The following is a 19,880-nucleotide window of genomic DNA, read 5'->3' as shown; positions in this document are numbered from 1 at the left end:
GGTTCCTTATCCCTGATTTAAAATATAGAATATGGCAGTGATGACATGCAGTTGGGAATGTTACCATTTATATCTTTATTTATTTGCAGTTCTGATATTTCACAAATATTGTATCTCCGAAAAAGATATCTATGATGACCTTTACCGATGCGGCAGTTCCTTTTCCTAACAAATTCAATCCCTCTCTCTCCCTGCTTGTTGTTGTACTGTCACCACCCCCTCTTACAGATTTCCCTTCCCTTCTTTTCTCTCCCCCCACCCCACGTCCCGCCGTAACAAATCAGTAACACACAGCAAGAGGAAGCAGTTCCACTGACAGATAGAACTGGTGCTATCATCCCTCTTGAATGTCACCAGGAAAATTGCATGGCACACTCTGAAATTCAAATTAGAGCTTGCTTGAAACTGCTAAAACTCATCAAATGCTTGCTTTGAAGTCCACTGGGAGGTTGGTCATTTCTTTTAAATTAGTCCCTGTTGAAAATGAAAATGCAGGGAGCTGATGCATTAGCATACTGGAGTGTCAGAGACGGTGAAATGTTCCCCCCTTTTTTTGAAAGAGAGAGAGAGAGTACCTGTACTTTCACTTCCACACAAAGCCACACTCTCAAACGGAACTCTTAGCACATTAGCGTACATGAAGGAATCATGTCAAGCTCCCAGTTTGACAACGAAGTGATTTCCTTGTAGGAACGAGGTGAGACAGCTCCCGGCTCGTGCGGAGAATCCCTACCGTACTAGCTGGAGCCCTCACAAGCCATTTGGATTTTCCCAGTGGCCCAGGCCCCTTTGATAAGTGGAGGGGTTCCGATTCTGACATCATGAAAGTGACCCCGAGGAAGGGACATTTGAGCACGATGCTCTGCTTCATGTGCGGCCTCTTGCCATATGTTGCATGATGAGTTAACTCCCTTAGGCTCAGAGTTGATTAGCTCGGTTTAAGCAGAGCTCTTTCACCCCAAATTGGAAAATAACACGGCTTAATTGAGTCCATCCAAATCAATTCAGACCCTTGATTGGGTCCAGTTCCTTGAGAGCTTGAGGCTCGTAGGATAAGCAAGCAGTGCCCATTCAAAGCAGAGAGCAGAAAGAAACAGGACCTTGGACAGCTCCAAGAGGCTGCTGGATCAGATGTTGTCTCTGCACGGAGTTGTGGTAGGTGGAGGTGCCTGTGCCTGCAAGCCTCGGAGATGCCAGGGATTGAACCTGGGACCTTCTGCATGCAAAGCAGATGCCCTTCCACCGAGCTACAGCCTTTCCACGATTCATCTTGCACCTGCTGAACATTAGCACAGCAAATTTTATGCTGCACATATTTAATGGCATTTAGAGTGGGGATGGGGAGCCTGAGGACACCCATCTTCTCTGACCATTGGCCATCCTGACTTCGGACCGATAGGAGTCTGGCAGCACATGGAGAGCCAGACTGGGAATATGGTGATGGCAATAATGGGAATGAGATGTTTGGAGGCAGAGGGAGCTTGGCAGGTGCTGCTTGCTGGGGCCATGCACCGAATCTGGCCAAAGGCTGGATCCTGAACCAAATTGGGCCAATTCAGGTGGATGCAGGCTTACCCGTGTTCGTGCTATAAGAAAACCGGTCTATTTTGTTTGTTTATTTATCATATTTATATCCCACCATTCCTCCAAGGAGCTCAGGGTGACATACACAGTTCTCTTTCTCCCCATTTTATCCTTACTACAACCCTCTAAGGTGGGGTAGATGCTGACACTGAGTGAACTGGCCATGAGGTCACATCCAGTTAGCTTCATGGCTGAGTGGGGATTTGATACCTGGTCTCTCAGGTCTTTGTCCAACACTCTAACCACTACACCACACTGGCTCTTTAGTTGTATCCAGTGCTACTGTTACTCAGAGTAGATCCTTTGAAGTGAATGGACGTGGCTAACATAGGCCCATTAATTTCAGCCAGCCTACTCTGAGTAGGACTTAGTTGGAGACAAACCTATGTTTTCTTCCTAATGTTTCATCTTGTTCTTTGAGCAATTAATCAAAATCTTCCAAAGGTTATCGACTTTGAGAGGGAATTATTAAATAGTCCTGCAATACAGTCAGATGAAGAAGGGGCTATTAGACACTCTTTAAATTAATTATCTGGATTGGATGGTGCTAGGAGAATCTTACTAAAACTTTGCCTTTATTCTATCACCTATTTTTTTTTAATTAACATCTGGGAGGAATTAATAAGATTAAGCAGGATCCTATCCTTGGGATGAGGCAAAATAGGTAATAATCCATAAATTAAGTAGATTTAAGACTCTTCAAAGCCTATTTCTCTCCAGACTACACTGTTAGCTGTCCATTTATATATGGATTTTCCAATCAATATACCAGTCCTGATCACACAGGGGTGCAAATTCTCTGATACTGTTTACTGTTTAGCCTGGAGAAGAGAAGGTTAAGGGGTGATATGATGGCCATGTTCAAATATATGAAAGGATGTCATATGGAGGAGGGAGAAAGATTGTTTTCTGCTGCTCCAGAGAAGCGGACTTGGAGCAATGGATTCAAACTTCAAGAAAGAAGATTCCACCTAAAACATTAGGAAGAACTTCCTGACAGTAAGAGCTGTTCGGCAGTGGAATTTGCTACCAAGGAGTGTGGTGGAGTCTTCTTCTTTGGAGGTCTTTAAGCAGAGGCTTGACAGCCATATGTCAAAAATGCTTTGATGGTGTTTCCTGCTTGGCAGGGGGTTGGACTGGATGGCCCTTGTGGTCTCTTCCAACTCTATGATTCTATGATATATGATTAGTATAATAGCAAAATTAGAAAGTCTTTTTAAAAAGCTGTCCTCCTTTTCCAATTACTGGTGCGTACCTGAAAGGCTTTCAATGCCCAAAAGAATGGAAATTTCTGAAAAGTCTCACTGGGGAATATGCCCTAGGAATGTATTTAAACAATGGCTAACATTGATATATAATATCCCTAAAGCATGGATGATTCCCATTAATGGTTTTTCACTTTTCAACGTAACGCAGCTAGAATATGACCACGTCTAATGCTTGTTTAGTGTATGTAATACTTGGCAATTGCTATACAGGGGAATGAAATTGTCCAAGGGATTTAAAACTGGTTGAAAAGAAAATTGCCTTTATAAGAATAATATTATATACCAGTGACGTCGATGTTATTCTGCAATTCAGTATGGAACACCTCACTTTGAAACAATGTTGAACATGATTCCAGTGAAGATTATTAACATCACGCGAATCAGATGCAATTGTTTTGCAATGCTCCCCGAGAGAATCAAACAATGTCACATATTTGTAACAAGAAGGAAATCCCAGCTATTCATTAGGAATAGTTTTCTAATGGGAAGAACTATTTGGCAGTGGGACGGACTTCCTTGGAAAGTGGTGGACTCCCTTTCACTGGAGGTTTTTAAGCAGAGGTTGTATGTCCATCTGCCAGGGATTCTTTAGCTGTGTTTTCTGCATTGTAGACACTTGGGTGAAATGACCCTTAACTCTACAGGTCTATGGGTCTATGATTCTCTACAGCTTTGTTCATAATCAGTGCATATCCTGCAATTACCAGCTGAAATTGTGGAACGTTTTCTCCCACTCCAGTTTGTGTTTTTGTCCTGCTTTTGTTGTTCTATGGCAGGCATCCCCAAACTTCGGCCCTCCAGATGTTTTGGACTACAATTCCCATCTTCCCCGACCACTGGCCCTGTTAGCTAGGGATCATGGCAGTTGTAGGCCAAAACATCTGGAGGGCCGCAGTTTGGGGATGCCTGTTCTATGGCATGAGAGAGCCCCATCATATTGCAACATTCTGCTGGCACCGCAGAAGCTTCGAAGGACAAGTAATGAAATGGAATAAAGTGTGGACTTGTTAGGAGACCTCTGTTCCTCTCACAGACAGGGCCGGCCCACCCATGAGCTAAGGTTAGGCAACTGCCTTGGTCAGCAGGATCCACAGGGGCAATAGATTCATCCTACAAGGAATGTATTGCCCACTGGTGCTGGTGCCACAATTGCAGAAATGGCTGTGGTGCACTTCTTGGAGACTAGATCTGCCTCCTCCTCAGCAGTCCATCCCATGTCACCTCTACAGTGGCTCACTTGTCTCCTCCCACCCTTGTCCCCAATGTATATCTTTATTCCTCTCTTGTTTCTGGTGTACATCTTCACTCACCCCTTCTTCCCTGACAGGTGAGGGGAGCCATTTTGTGGTTCACTTCAGGTGGCAAAATGTCTTGGGCTGGCCCTGCATGCAGACCTACAATCCTCAGAGTCATACCCTCCAACATTCATAGCTGTCAAGTTCTCCCCTTTTTTTAAAGGGAAATTCCCTTTTGCTGAATAGGCTTCCTCGCGAGAAAAGGGAAAACTTGACAGCTATGCCAAAAAATTTCACATGAAAATAAGGGTGCTTTTTCTAGTAGTAGTAGTAGTAGTAGTATTCTCCACCCATGTGAGTGGAATGCCTCAGCCACTCTGAGCAGCTTCCAACATGTATGAACACATAAAACATCAAACATTAAAAAAGGGGTGCCTTCATACATTTTCTAACAGTTAACTTATTGCCTTGGCTAGGGGATTGCCTAACTCCAACATCTCTCCGATGAAAATAGGAAGGCCCTAAGGAAAAGTGGGACATTCAGGGATCAAATCAGAGACCAGGACAGCTTCTGTAAATCCAGGACTGCCCCTGGAAAATAGGGACACTTGGAGGGTCTACAGAGTTCCCCTAAGAAGAGGAATTCACTGGTAAACCACTCTGGGAACTGCCATCCTAGTAGGGGATAGGCACCTTCTAACAACTCTCAGCACTCTTAACAAGCTATACTTCCCAGAATTCTCTGGGTGAACCCATGACTGTTTGAAGTGGTATCATAGCACTTTAAATGTGTGGTTTAAATGTGGCCCTTGCTGGATACAACCTGTAGTGGACAGGCGATTGGACAGCTGAACACCAATCGGAGAAAGTCCTTTCCATGCTCTTGGACAGGTGGAAGCCCTTCTCTTTCTGCCATTTCCATTCCTCTCCCCCTCCATCCCAGCCCCTAACCTGCTATGAATCTCTGAGCAGGGGCCTCATTTTGTATCTGAAATCTTGAGGTGTCAGCTGTCTGCAGATTGATTCGTCCCTTTCATGACTGCACTGATGGGATGGCATGGAGTGCTGAGCGATGCTAGTCACACACCAGCCAGTATCAGCTCGCAGTCTCCAACCCTAGAATTTTGCTCTCCCAGCTGCAGATTTCCACCATCCTGAGCGTGAAGGGGGTTCAGCAGAGGTCAGAGGTCAGAGAACGGCTGATTCTCTTGCGATCGGCCAGAAGCACAAAAGTGAGGTTTTTCTGCCACAGTGTGTAACCTGTGACATTTCAGTGGGCTAATGTGGGTTGTGCTGATGCAAACAGCAATGTGAGCTGCCGGCATCACACAGATAAAGCTGTCAAGGATGGGATTTGTACCCAGAATATTAATTTGGAAGCAGCAGGGACAATTCGTTTGGGGGTCAGCTGCAAAATGGGTAGGCCCAGAACTGAGACATTCTTGCAGCTTTTGGTATGGGGTGGAATGGCAAACTTACAGGGCAAATACTATAAAGCAGGGTTTGGGAACTGCAGGCCCAGGAATTGAATGTGCCCCTCCCAACCTCTCTATCTGGCCCTCATGACTCTCTCAGGCTACATCCCCTTTCTCTAAGCCACACCTCTCACTGACCTTGCTTCACATCCTCTTTGAATGCTGTTTCCTGGCTAAATTATGTCCTTGACCTTCCTCTTGCTTGCCTGGATGCAGACCCTCCAAGTGTCCCTATTTTCCAGGGCCAATCTTGGATTTACAGAAGCCACCCTGGTTTCTGATTTGATCCCAGAATGTCCCACTTTTCCTTAGGACGTCCCTATTTTCATTGGGGAAATGTTGGAGGAATGCACACCTCCCAAGTCATCTGAAGACAGCTCTGTATAGGGAAGATTTTTTAAATGTTTAATGTTTTTATATATGTTTTTATATATGTTTTTATATATGTTGGAAGTGTGGGGCAACCAGTCAGATGGCAGGGTATAAATAACAAAATACCTATCATCATCATCATCACCATTATTAATATTGAATAAAAAGGTAAAGGGACCCCTGACCATTAGGTCCAGTCGCAGACAACTCTGGGGTTGCTGCGCTCATCTCACTTTACTGGCCGAGGGAGCTGGTGTACAACTTCTGGCTCATGTGGCCAGCATGACTAAGCCGCTTCTGGCGAACCAGAGCAGCGCATAGAAACACCGTTTATGTTCCCACTGGAGTGGTACCTATTTATCTACTTGCACTTTGATGTGCTTTCAAACTGCTAGGTTAGCAGGAGCAGGGACCGAGCAGCAGGAGCTCACCCCGTCGCGGGGATTCGAACCGCTGGCCTTCTGATCGGCAAGCCCTAGGCTAGGATGTCCCTATTTTCATCTGAGAAATGTTGAAGATACAAATCTCTGTGGGTAGATACCAGCCTCTATGCAAGGGCAAAATGTTCCTCAGTGTTGCAGAAATGGGAATCAAGAGTGACTCTTCTTCTTCACCTGTATTAATAGGTGAGGTGGGAGAGACATTTTCCTACCAGCAAATAAATCAGGAAATAGTTTGGTTTAATTCAATTTGAATCTAGTCAGACATGGTCATGGGCCTACTGGTGAGGCAATAGGGTCTGACTCCTGCCCCACTCACGTGAACCCCCAGACATAGACCCACCTACCCATTCAGCCTGTTTGCTATTGCTCCCTCATGGAGCAATATTCTGATCAACAAGTCCTAGAACACCTAGAATCATAGAGTTGGAAGGGAACCCCGAGGATCTGTGCTTATGATGTAGGACAAACCCCCACCCCTCAAAACCTGGTGCCTTCCCGGTGTTTTGGACAGCCCAGTCAGTATGGTCTTGCTGGCTGGGGCTGATGGGAGTTGTAGTCCAAAGCATGTGGAGGACACTGGTTTGGGGAAGAAGCGCCTAGGACTTTCAGGGGGCACCCTTGCGCTTGCCTGCGGCGAACTCAGAACTAAAATGCATTTGATGTTTTAAACTGTTTACGCAGACTCTGCTCGTGCACATTTGCATGCCAGGCTGTGAGAATCAGAGAAGCCAGTCCGTGCATCTTATTTAAAGATGAAAAGAGGCTGCCTTCCAGGAACAAGAAACAAACAGAACAATGGCTGCATGAAGTTTTGGATCTTTGGCGGAAAAGATGGTGACAAGGCAAGGATAATGAGAGAGTCTTTGTGCATCAGTCGCCCTGCAATTTCCCCTCCTCTCCCAACCGCTTTAGGTTTTGTTTAGCTATCTGCCCCCGCCCCAGCCTTTGTTCCTAAAATACAACAGCCCCAATCCAGCTAAGACAAGCCATATGTGGAAAGAGACTTCTGCTGCATATGTATCAGATCAAGAACCGCAGGCATAACTTGGATATACATCCCAGTGTGGAAACAATAAGAACTGGGGCCGGGGCATTCAATTCTATGAATGCCTTTGAATGAAACACTCATCCCACTACAGCCACCATGCAATTATTCTGCATCTGCATTGTACAAGTTTTAGTGACTCTTCAAGATGCACCTTTTCACTCGGGATAAATGTGAGTTTTCCTTTCCATTCCTGATTGCTTCATTTTCAAATTGACGCTTCCTTATTTTATATAGTAAGTGATTTTTTTTAGTCTTACTATATCCCGCCCTGGGACATTTTGTGAAGGGTGCGTAGCAGATATGCGTAATATTATTATTATTTTGGAAGGGGGAAAGCATCACTTTAATGACAGGAGACCTAGCACTGTATTGAAAATATCTTTTGTGGTGTTGCTGTTGTTTTCGACCATTATCCAGCAACGAACAAGAAAAGAAATCACATTCAAACATTTTCAAAGGGGAAAGACAATGCCCGCTAATTTCTCAAGGGTGGGGGGTGCAAGGGTTTTACAAATCACAGAATCATAGAGCTGGAAGGGATCGTGAGGCCTATCTAGTCCAACCTCCTGCAATGCAGGAATGTTTTTGCTCAACATGGGGCTGAAACACATGACCCTGAGATTAAGAGTCTCATGCTCTACCAGCTGAGCTATCTCTCTGCTGGTGGGACTGGTAGCTCCAGCTTCCAAGCTTTTAAACTCTTTCAATAAATTATAAACCTACCTTTTTCCTCTCTCCAAAATTACAAAACCCAAGAGCCCATAAATTGTGGAACATCTTCCCCACAGCAGTGAGTCTGCCACCTTTACCATGTCACACACTGACAATGCAGATCTGTAGTAGTCTGGCCTTTAGTAGCTGAGGTGCATATTTTTAGGAGCCCACACTATTCTTGCAGTTGTGATTTAGAAGCACAGAATTGTAGAGCTGGAAGGGTCCCCAAAGCTCATCTAGTCCAACCTCTGGAAATGCAGGGATCACAGCTAAAGAACCCCTCACAGATGGCTATCCAACCTCTGTATGAAAACTGGGCACCACAGTTCAAGAAGGATACTGACAAGCTGGAACGTGTCCAGAAGAGGGCAACCAAAATGGTCAAAGGCCTGGAAATGATGCCTTATGAGGAACAGCTTAGGGAGCTGGGTATGTTTGGCCTGGAGAAGAGAAGGTTAAGGGGTGATATGATAGCCGTGTTCAAATATATAAAAGGATGTCATATAGAGGAGGGAGAACGGTTGTTTTCTGCTGCTCCACAGAAGCGGACACAGAGCAATGGATTCAAACTACAAGAAAGAAGATTCCACCTAAACATTAGGAAGAACTTCCTGACAGTAAGAGCTGTTCGGCAGTGGAATTTGCTACCAAGGAGTGTGGTGGAGTCTCCCTTTTTGGAGGTCTTTGAGCAGAGGCTTGACAGGCATATGTCAAGAATGCTTTGATGGTTGGCAGGGGGTTGGACTGGATGACCCTTGTGATCTCTTTCAACTCTATGATTCTATGAATCACATCCCTCACCATCTATCCAGCACAGGATTTGCATCCTAAAGACATAGGAAAGACTGCGTATTGAGTTGTATGTTCCTGGCTTCCACTGATAAGAATCTCTCGGATCCTGTGTTTGCTTGTAGCCTTGAACTCTTTAAGTTCATCACTGGGTGAGATCACATCTAGTTCTGGCCTGGGGTGGAGGATGCTGCACACATGCAGGGAGGGAAGGTGCCTCCATTCCCGAGAGATTAATCCAAAATTGAGTTTACCTTTTGCTTAATGAACTGACTTGCTGGTTCCTGATTGGCGTGTGTGTGCGAGGAAGGGGTGAGGAACAGGGCGGAATGAGCAAGCAGCCGAGACAGTCGCACACAGATCAAATCAAGGGCAGAGCCGAGTCGCACTGGCAGATCGCTGCAAAACTTTCTCGGTTTTTCAAATCCTCTTTCCCCCACCCCCATGATTGATACCCAGCAGTCACTGCCCTGGCTGCTCCTCTCTGCCTCCCCCCCCCTTCCCACAGATTTAAAGACGCAGCCTCAGGGGGCTTATAGGAGCAGAGGTAAGACATAATAGTCAGATCAATGCAGCACCCCACTGCGCCGGAGAGCGAGAGGAGGGTGGGAGAACAGACCTCCGAATGCAAGCAGGAACAACAAGCAAAGGTAGGGATTGATCTGCTGGCTGGTGTTAAGGCGGTCATGTGAACATTCCCAGAAAAGAAGAAATGTTTACATAGGTACATTTGTATGTCTCGATGCAAATGCAGAAATAATTGCTCTCATTTCAATCAGGGGTGAGAAACCTTTTCCAGCCGGAGGGCCACATTCTTTTCAAGGCAACTTTCCAGGGGCCACATGCCCGTGGTGAGTGGAGCCGGAGGCAAAACTGAGTGGCTCAATGAATACTAATTTTACTTTTCTATGTCTGGTTTGCTTCTACACAAACCTCCGCACCCGTCTCTCTCTGTACCATCCAGGCAAGCAAAGAAGCACTGTTGGAGTTCAAGGACACATTTCATCAAGGCACAAGACACTCTGGGAGGGTACAGAACAGGGCTAGAGAGGGGTGTGGCCTGGGGAAAGGAGGTGTCGCTATGGAGGGGTTGTGGCTTGGGGAAAGACTCAAAGGCCAGGTAGAGCGGTCCTGGGGGCCACTTTTTTTGCCCCCAGACCTGTGGTTCCTCTTCTGTCCTGACCCTTCCCAAACCATGTCAACAGAGAGTCTTACTTGAGAGGCAGGAAGAAATCTTTATGGGTGCCAAAAAGAGATACAAGTGCAGCAACAGTTAATGAATCACAGCAGCTGTTATGATCAGGCTTGGCAACAGGAAAGGAAAGGCTAGCTGGCCTAAAGGCAGCCACCCGAGTTTAAGGAGTCCAAGGTCAGAGCAAGGAGTTCAGAACTCCGTGGAAGCAGCAGAGGTGTCCCAATGAGTTGGCATGCCCACCCACCAAGCTTTCAAAGGCAGGTCAAGGCAAGTTAACTCATGAAACACTTGCGCCTTACAAGACTGCTGAGCGTGCATTGGGGACGGTGTGTCTGATCCCAGGGATGGATCTTTGATTTATTTGTTTACAGCTTTGGGGGCCTTTGGGACAAACAGTAAATAAACCCTAAGATAACATCACTATGCAAATGTTGAAAAATGTACTTTCTAAAAAGAAAAAAAAAACACTTTCAAAATGTTTCTTCCTCTTCTGATTTCAGACTCACGCGTGTCAGAATTGATTACACCGTTAAAAAATGTATCCTATGATTATTTTAGTGGAGATAATCCAGTGCAGATAGCATAAGAACATCCATTTGCACAATTCTTTGTAACAAAGCGGCAAGGAAGAAAGTGAGGAGGGGTCCTCTAGCCAATGTTGTCCTTGATATGCAGAAAGTGGTTGGCCTTTTAATTGGCAATTTTGGAGAAAGCAACATTAATTAGAATGAAATCTTGCAGAATCATAGAACTGCAGAGTTGGAAAGGACCCCAAGGATGATCCAGTCCAACCATCACAAAAGAATATCTGACAGATGGCCATCCAACCTCCATTTAAAAACCTCCAAAGAAGGAGAGCCCACCTTCTGAGGTAGTATATTCTATTGTGGAACAGCTCTTCCCATCTGAATATTCTTCCCAATGTTTACTTGAAATCTCCTAGCATTTGGAGCAGAAGAAAACAAGCTTTCTCTCTCTTCCATGTTGAAGATAGCTGTCCTATTACCTCTCAGTCTTTTCTTCTAAACATACCCAACTCCCCCATAAGGCTTGGTTTCCAGACTCTTTATCCTCTGCCCACATTTCAGCTGGTCAATATCCTTGTTAAACTGAGGTGCCCAGAATTTGGCCCTAGATTTATTAAAATGGTCCGTATCCCCCAAGGCTGCCATAGCAGCAAATGGCATATTAAACCAAATTGCTTTGGGGAGCGGGGCAGTGAGAGAGAAAGACACCTTTCCTGCATTTCCTATACTCCTTGTGCCCTTTGCTCGCACCATCAGGGATAATCCTAAAATAGTTGGTTATCGCATTGGTTCTGCGATGCGTCGGATCAGTCAATTTCCAGATGGTGCTACTTTATTTACGGTAACGACATTTCCAAGCAATTCAAACTGGAAGGCTCTGAGAAATTGCAGGGTATGAAATTAACATGGGCAAACCTGAAATATTCCAGATTTAGTTGACAGATAGTTCAAAGCAAGATCTTTAGGGTACCATGCCATATAGATTGCTTGACTACCCCATGAAGATGCGAGAAGTATTAAGGAGAGAGAAGATCTCATTTCCTAGAGTGTCAAAAATATTCAAGTAAAAACTCCTCGCTGGCAGATAAACTACTAGGTCCTCAAAGGGGGGGGGGGGGAAGGAAAGGGAAAAATGAAAAACATGGATATTGAGTTCTCATAGTGTTGATGGATCCTTGAATCAAAGAGCTGAAAGGTCGTATCCTGAAGGTCATCTAGTGCAAGCCAGTCCAGGAATCTGTTGTCCAGCCTCTGTTTAAACACCATACACTTAAGCATTGCAGGGGGTTGGACTACATGACCCTTTGAGGTCATAGAATATAATAGGATTGTAGAGCTGGACCTTCCAGCTCTTCAGTTCTAGGATTCTATCCTGTAGCTTTCCTGAGCCACCTGTTCCACTGTCAAATAGCTCTTGTTGTTAAGAAGCTCCTGCTAATGTGCAGCCAGAATCTGCCCACTTACTACTTCTGCCTAGTGGTGCCTGAGGTTGTACGATGGGCAGGCAGAGATGACCATCAAAGTGGTCAGGCTGTGTCAAAGAATCTGGAAGCCCGGGCCAGAAAAGGTATACATGTTTATGCCAATTTTCACGTGTAGTACACATAAGAAGCTGCCTTACAGTGAGACAACTCAGCCATCTCTTTAACGCAGTATTGTTTATCTGCAATAACTAACAGCTGCTCTTCAGAGTTTCAGACAGGGGCCTTCCTCAGCCCTGCCAGGACTGAACCAGGGACTATCTGTGTGCAATTTACCGGTATATGCTGTCGCACTGAGTTATGGACCTTCCCTTAATATAAGTTAATATTCTAGTCCGCATGGTCCCAAACAAAGGGCTGATTTAAATAGGAACTCAGGAAGCAGCTTTATACCATGTCAGATCATTGTCCCACCTAGCTCAGTATTGTTGACCCTGGTATCATGGAGTGGATGGACATAGAGGAATGGCAGGAGGAACCAGCTGGGGAGTAGTGGTGGGACAGGGATGGGTGGTCAGAGGGAGAAGAGGGAGAAGACTGGGAAGAGGAGGTGTCAGAAGTTGAAGAGGTAACAGGGTTAGTAAGCTGGGAGTCTGTGGCAGAGCGAAGTCCAGAATAAGAGGCAGAAGCTGAAGCAGGAGAGTGGAGGGGAGAAACCAAGAGGCAGAGATGAGGCAAGCTGGTGAAGAGTCACGGGTATATCTCTCTCTACTGCTGCAACAAGCTCCCACTCCTCCTGGTCCCCCAGAACCAGAAGAGGCATGAAAGGGCAGAGGAGAGGTTGGTTTCATGCCGGCATAGTCTCTGATTGCTTGGGAAGAACACTGGAGAGGAGGGGGGCCTTAGATGGCTGTGGGGAGGAAGGGAGGCAGGGACTTTCAGTCTCATGGGGCCAGACCTACCAGGGATGAGCTACTGTGCTCATTAGACCTGACACTCACCAGGTCTACAGAGATTGAGTTTCTTTGCTAATAAAGACTTTGAATGGTGTGATCTACTGCCGGCAGGCTCTTTGACCACTGGCTGGCAGCAGTTCTTCAAGGGGACATTTCCAGCCTGGGGGCCTATTGCAAGAAAAAGTGGGTGCTCTGCTATTGTTATTTAGCCCTTCCTCTTAAATAGGAACCCAAGAAACTGCCCTATACTGAGTCAGACCATTGAGCCACCAGTTCAGTATTGCCTGCACTAACTAGCAGCAATTCTCTGGGGTTTCAGGAAGGGGTCAGGGATTGGACAAGTGACCTTCTGTGTGCAAAGCTGAACTCTGACCCTTCCTGTGTGAAATTCAATAGAGTGTTGCACATTAGTGGGAACAGCACCCTGTGCAAATAACAGGCCTTATGTAGCATGCACGCAACACCTATTGTAATACCTTGTTCCCTCTATTCTCCTGTTCTTTATAGCTCAGTCCATTTTTCTGCTTCTCTTGGACCTTCAGAGTCGCATCACGACAGACTTTCTATCCAGGAGTCTCCCTGGCCTGGAGACATTGAGAAGAGAAAATTCAATTACAGGCCCAGGACCAAGTTTAGAACTCTTGGATCTCCACTGTTTTTGAGTTGATTGCAAAAAAGAAGAAAAACAAGAAAAAAGAAAGGGCCCAAACAATTTCTCAAGCAGCTAAAAATAAGCACCGAATAGATGAGAAATGGATTGTCGTCAAATTTCTCTGGGAAAAAAAATCACTTCTGAGCTTGAAGAAGAGAAATATCAGTCCCAAAGTTAATTTGGGAGCAGGGTGAACTGCGACTTGCCGCAACTGAGGACTGTGGAACACTATTCCCGGGGCTGTTCTCATCCCTGCTGGGATAAATAGGATCTGTGACACCAGCGGGTCTTCCTCGCTCGGCAACTTTCTCCATGCATCAGCCGAGTGGTCTGAGATTAGGTGTGTAATTGACTGGAAGATGTATCGGAGCAACGGCTCAAAACAGAGAATGCCTCTCTATAGCAGCTATTTTGCAAGAAGCAGGGAGGGCAGGAAGCTCTGCTCTCCACCCTCTTGGTCCCCCACCCTAATAAAAGCCACAAAGCAGGAGTCGTAAGACTGTGGCAGAAGGAGAGGAGTAATTGACTCTGTTTGCGCAGATGAGAGCTTTATGGGTTTTCGGGGGGGGGGGGTTGGAACTGTCTCAGATTGGCTGTGCTGACAAGATTTGCCAAGAGTTCACTCTTTTTTCTCACTGCTCATTTATTTACTGGCATGGCAAGCAACAGGCGCCCATAACTTAGTTGGTAGAGCATGAGACTCTTAATCTAAGGGTTGTGGGTTCGAGCCCCACATAAGGCAAAAGATTCCTGCATTGCAGGGGGTTGCAATAGATGACCCTCGTGGTCCCTTCCGTCTCTACAATTCTAGGATTCTATTATCCTTCTTGACTGCATGCTACGGGGTGGGGGAAACCCTGAATGTGGCCCTCAAGGCTTCTCTGGCCCATGGGAGTCTCCCCTGGCCATACCCATCACCAACCCTTCTTTGCACTCCCTGAGTGTTTTCTCCTGGCTGAAACCCGGTCCTTGTGGCTGCAACTGGCATCTACCCCAGCCATCCACAGGATGGGAGTCTTGGCAGTCCAAAGCACCTGGAGAGTTGGCAAAGGTGTGGACAAATAAAGGTTTATCCCATCACCTGGGAAACCTAGCCAGATGGGTGGGGTATATTATTATTATTATTATTATTATTATTATTATTATTATTATTATTATTATTACCTGTGACCTGAAATCCTTCTAAGGAAGGGATCAGAGAACTGTAGAACTGGAAGGGACCATGAGTGTCATCTAGTCCTACCACCTGCAAAGGCAGAAATCTTTTTGCCCAACATGGGGCTCGAACCCACAATCCTGAGATTGAGAGTCTCGTGTTCTACTGACTGAGCTTTCCGGCAGGCTCTGACGAAATGCTTCTAGACAAACTTTCCATCTGGGCCACACTCGCTCTTCATCAGTGGGAGCAAATTGGCCACGCACATGCACATTTGGGAGAAGATGTGAGTTGGCATTGGGGGTCTCAGGGGCTGGGGTGCCCAATAGGAGGGTGTGTGTGATCAGACTGCTATTTAAGTCCTCTCCAACCCCTCTGCTTCCTTCTTCTTGTTTGCAGTTCCCTCTTTCTTCGCCTCCCTCTACAGCATGAGTCTTTCGTTCTAGTTCCCATTTCCAGGGGCCAAGTCAGAATTTGGATTGCACCCCTTGGGACATTTCTTTTTTGCATACTCTCCACTGTAGGGGAGTACTTCTTTGGTCTGTTTGGCATTCAGTGCAGGCAGGTAAGAGAATTTAAGAACTTAATTGATGGGCACTCTGAGACATCTTGGGTTAAGGGCACACTTGAGCCAATTTTTTGCAGCCTTTGACTTGTGGGTGGGTGGGGGTTGTTTTGGGGTCTGCCCTCTAGGCCAGAGCTTTCCAAACTTTCACATTGGTGCACACTTTTCAGACATGCATAATTTTAATTCAGTTTTGCAGCATTTTGCGACACAGTAATTCAGTTTTACTAGCAGACCGGAGGTTAAACTAACCCCTTTCCAGCCCCGGGAAGAGCATGGGGAGCGTTCACGCGACACACCTATGCACTGCAGCCGACGCACTAATGTGTTGCGACAAACAGTTTGGAAAGCTCTGCTCTAGGCCTTTGTGAACACTGGACAGTGGAGCCAAGGTGCACATCTTGGTTCACTGAGAAGGAACAGAGGATTTTCTCCCAATCCTTGGATGGGTAGCCAGCTGTTTACATGTCCATTGGAATGGAAGGGTGCTTCCCTCATATACAACAATTCAATATCCACCTGCCCATACTTAGATCAATTGGTTATTGCTTGGCAGACTTTCTGTTGCTCCATCTGGTATGCAGGCTGAGACCCTACCTGCCTGCAGACAGTCTCACCAGAGTGGTGCATGCTCTAGTTATCTCCCTCTTGGACTACTGCAATGCACTTTACTTGGAGCTACCTTTGAAACTACAACCCGGAAACTACAACTAATCCTGAACGCGGCAGCTAGACTGGTGACTGGGAATGGCCACTGAGACCATTTAACACCAGTCCTAAAAGACCTACATTGGCCCCCAGTACGCAGGGCACCTGACATGGTTGAGATGGCCTTGTTTCCGAGCACAATTCAAAGTGTTGGTGCTGACCTTTAAAGCCCTAGATGTCCTTGGCCCTGTATACCTGAAGGAGCAACTCCACCCCCATCGTTCAGTTCAGACACTGAGGTCCAGCTCCGGGGGTCTTCTGGCAGCTCCCTCAACTGCGAGAAGTGAGATTGCAGGAAACCAGGCAGAGGGCCTTCTCGGTAGTGGCACCCACCCTGTGAAACACCCTCCCACCAGATGTCAAGGAAATAAACAACTATCTGACTTTTAGATGACATCTGAAGGCAACCCTGTTTAGGGAAGTTTTTAATGTTTGACCTTTTTAATATTGTGTTGGGAGCCTCCCAGAGTGGCTGCGGAAACCCAGCCAGATGGGTGGGGTATAAATAATATATATCATATATATCATATATAATAAATTTTATTATTATAAATTATTATTTGAATAGATGCAACCTTTCCACCTTTACTCTGTCTCACAGAAAGCGTCGGACTTGTCATTGCCAGAGTTTTTTTTTAAACAGAGGTTGGATAGCCACCTGTCAGGGATTATTTTGCTGAGTTTTCTGCCTTGCAGGGGGTTGGAGTAGATGACCCTTGGGTGTCCCTTCCATCTCAAAAATTCTATGAGTCTTCTTCCTGGGTGTGTGTGGGAGTGGCCAGAGGCAAAACTATGCAGAGCAAGGAATGCAAATTTTACTCTACCCCACTCTGTCCTGCATCCATCTCAAGATACACACACACACACACACACACACACACACCATCTCTGATGAAGACCATTAAGCCTGGAGTCCAAAATTACGTAGCCCCAAAGAAAAGGTGCTATAATAAATCAGGAGTCTTGTCAGGGCCGGATTTAGGTTTGATGAGGACATAAGCTACTGAGGTAATGGGGCCCTTTATATGTCCAGCTGTCCTTTCTCAACAACAAATTGTCCCTGGTTTTTTTTATGTTGAATATACGCTATATGGTAATTTATGGACCTAATAGGTATCTAAAGGCATTTGCACATGCATACTGTAGGCACCTTATATACAGAAATGAGCAAACCAGTGATATTTTAGGGAACAGGCTAGCAGGCGGGGCCCATTACATCATAGGAGCCTATACTGTGATACCTCAGTTTAAGTACACAATTGGTTCCGGAAGTCTGTACTTAACCTGAAGCGTACTTAACCTGAAGCGAACTTTCCCATTGAAAGTAATGGAAAGTGGATTAATCCGTTCCAGATGGGTCCACAGAGTACTCAGCCTGAAGCATACTTAACCCGAAGTATGAGTGTAATTGGTTCCGGAAGTCTGTACTTAACCTGAAGCGTACTTAACCTGAAGCGAACTTTCCCATTGAAAGTAATGGAAAGTGGATTAATCCGTTCCAGATGGGTCCACAGAGTACTCAGCCTGAAGCGTACTTAACCCGAAGTATGAGTGTAATTGGTTCTGGAAGTTTGTACTTAACCTGATGCATACTTAACCTGAAGCGAACTTTCCCATTGAAAGTAATGGAAAGTGGATTAATCCGCTCCAGACGGAGTACTTAAACTGAAAGTACTCAAACCGAAGCGTACTTAAACCGAGGTATGACTGTACAACACAAAACACTGTTGCTGTATGTAGGTTTTATTTTATTTGTTTTTTTATCTTATATTTTGGAAATGTATATCCAGTTGTTTTTTCCTTTAATTTTTTTGGGGGCCCCCAAGAGAGTGGGGCCCTAAGCTATAGCTTGTTTAGCTTAGACATAAATCTGGCACTGAGTCTTGAAAGCATCCTTTGCCAACCAGGTGTCCTCCTGATGTTTCAGACTGCAACTCACCAGCCAACACAGCCACCCAACATGGGCCAGTGAGGACTTTAGGTTGGCTAAGGGGGCAATCTATTCGGAAAAGCAAAGGGCACTGGCTGAAATCTTAGACGCATAAAAACCCCTTTTCCCGATATATGATACAAGAGGGAGACCATAATTGCCATCCCAGTATGTAATGTTCTTTTAACTTTTCCTTTTTTAGGCTTACCACTGAACAGTAAAATATTTGGGTCAAATAATGCCACGTCAACACTCCCCCCCCCCCGGAAAAAAAAAAGGAGAGAGGAAAATTAAATGGGGACCCGCAATTCTGCTGAGCCCACTGTGCTTTCAGACAAAGCTGCTTGCTGGCTCCTTCTTAAATGTGCATTCTGGCAAATGTGTTAACCCTGCTGCGTCTCATCGTCTTGATTCTCATATTTTATGCACGGGATATGCTCGCAGGAGCCGTCGGACACGCGAGGAAACCGCTCTCCAAACTCACGGAACAACACCATGGCACGCAAAAAAGACATGCATGAGTTGAAGGCATCCCAGGGCTTTGCTTAAAATTCTGGAACAGATCCTGTTTTAATGAAGCTGTGCACAGCCCCAACAAGCCGTGAAAACGGCAGAAAGTTCGGTGGCAACTTATAAAAACAGGGTTTCTTGAATGTATGGAACCGGGTTTCATGGATCAGGGTCCACATCGTCGGATGCTTGAAATGTCCTAAGTCAGAAGGTGCGAACACATGAAGGGAGATTGTAATATTGGGGGGGGGGATTGGAGAATTCAATTTCGTTTGCATTTTAGTGAAAAACTCACTGATTGCTAAAAGCAATACTTCAACCGGAACAGAAGTGCCCGTTGAAATTCACACTTCTCGGAATTTTGCAATGCAGTTCTCCCAGATGCAGTACCAAAATGTTTGGGGAAATGGGACATAAAATTGAAGGCGTTTGTGAAATTAGCATACAAAACTGCATTCTGATAGGGGAAAGTGATTGCATAATGAATAGGTCAGTCAAAACTCCATACCAAAAATGCATATTGGTAGGAACTTGTACTATAATGCTGGTGAATTTTCAAGAGGATTTTTTTAAAAAATCAAATTTCTGTGAAAAGGTGGAGAACTGAATTTAAGTTTTGTCCATCCGTAGATTGTAAGCTGTTAAGTTAGTGTCCCTTTGACATTCCTTTATTCAAGTGGATCATGGTCCATGAATGCTTGTGCCATGATATTTATTTACTGATATGTAAATTTTTATGTATGTAATTTTTATCCTGCCCTTCCTCCCAACGCACCCCTCTGTCGCCTCCTTCCGGACAAGCAACAGGGGTGATCAAAGCTCGGGGGCACATTCCAGCAATGCAAAAACCCACAAGGAGGGCAGCAAACAACAAGTGATAAAACAATTTTTAAAAAACCCTCTTTAAAACATCTTAAAAACAATTCCAGCACAGAGGCCAATGGGGAGAGGTCCCTGCCGAAAAGGCTTGTTGGAAGAAGAGGGTTTTCAGTACGTGCTGAAAAGACAATATAGACTAATATTTCCCAAACTTGGGTCTCCAGCTGTTTTTGGACTACAACTCACATCATCTCTAGCTAGCAGGACCAGTGGTCAGGGATGATGGGAACTGTGGTCCCCAAACAGCTGGAAACCCAAGATGGGGATATCGTGATATAGATAGTGCCTGTCTAATATTCAATGGTTAAGGACCCCTGGACTGTTAAGTCCAGTCAAAGGCTGGACAATGGAGTTGCGGTGCTTATCTCATTTTCAAGGAGAGGGAGCTGGCGTTTGTCCACAGACAGCTTTCCAGGTCATGTGGCCAGCTTGACTATACTGCTTCTGGCGCAA

This window comes from Zootoca vivipara, chromosome 6 (assembly GCF_965207765.1).
Source record: "Zootoca vivipara chromosome 6, rZooViv2.hap1.1, whole genome shotgun sequence".
In the NCBI taxonomy this organism is placed as follows: domain Eukaryota; kingdom Metazoa; phylum Chordata; class Lepidosauria; order Squamata; family Lacertidae; genus Zootoca; species Zootoca vivipara.
The sequence above is the reverse complement of the archived record's forward strand: the minus strand, read 5'-3'. Positions refer to the sequence as shown.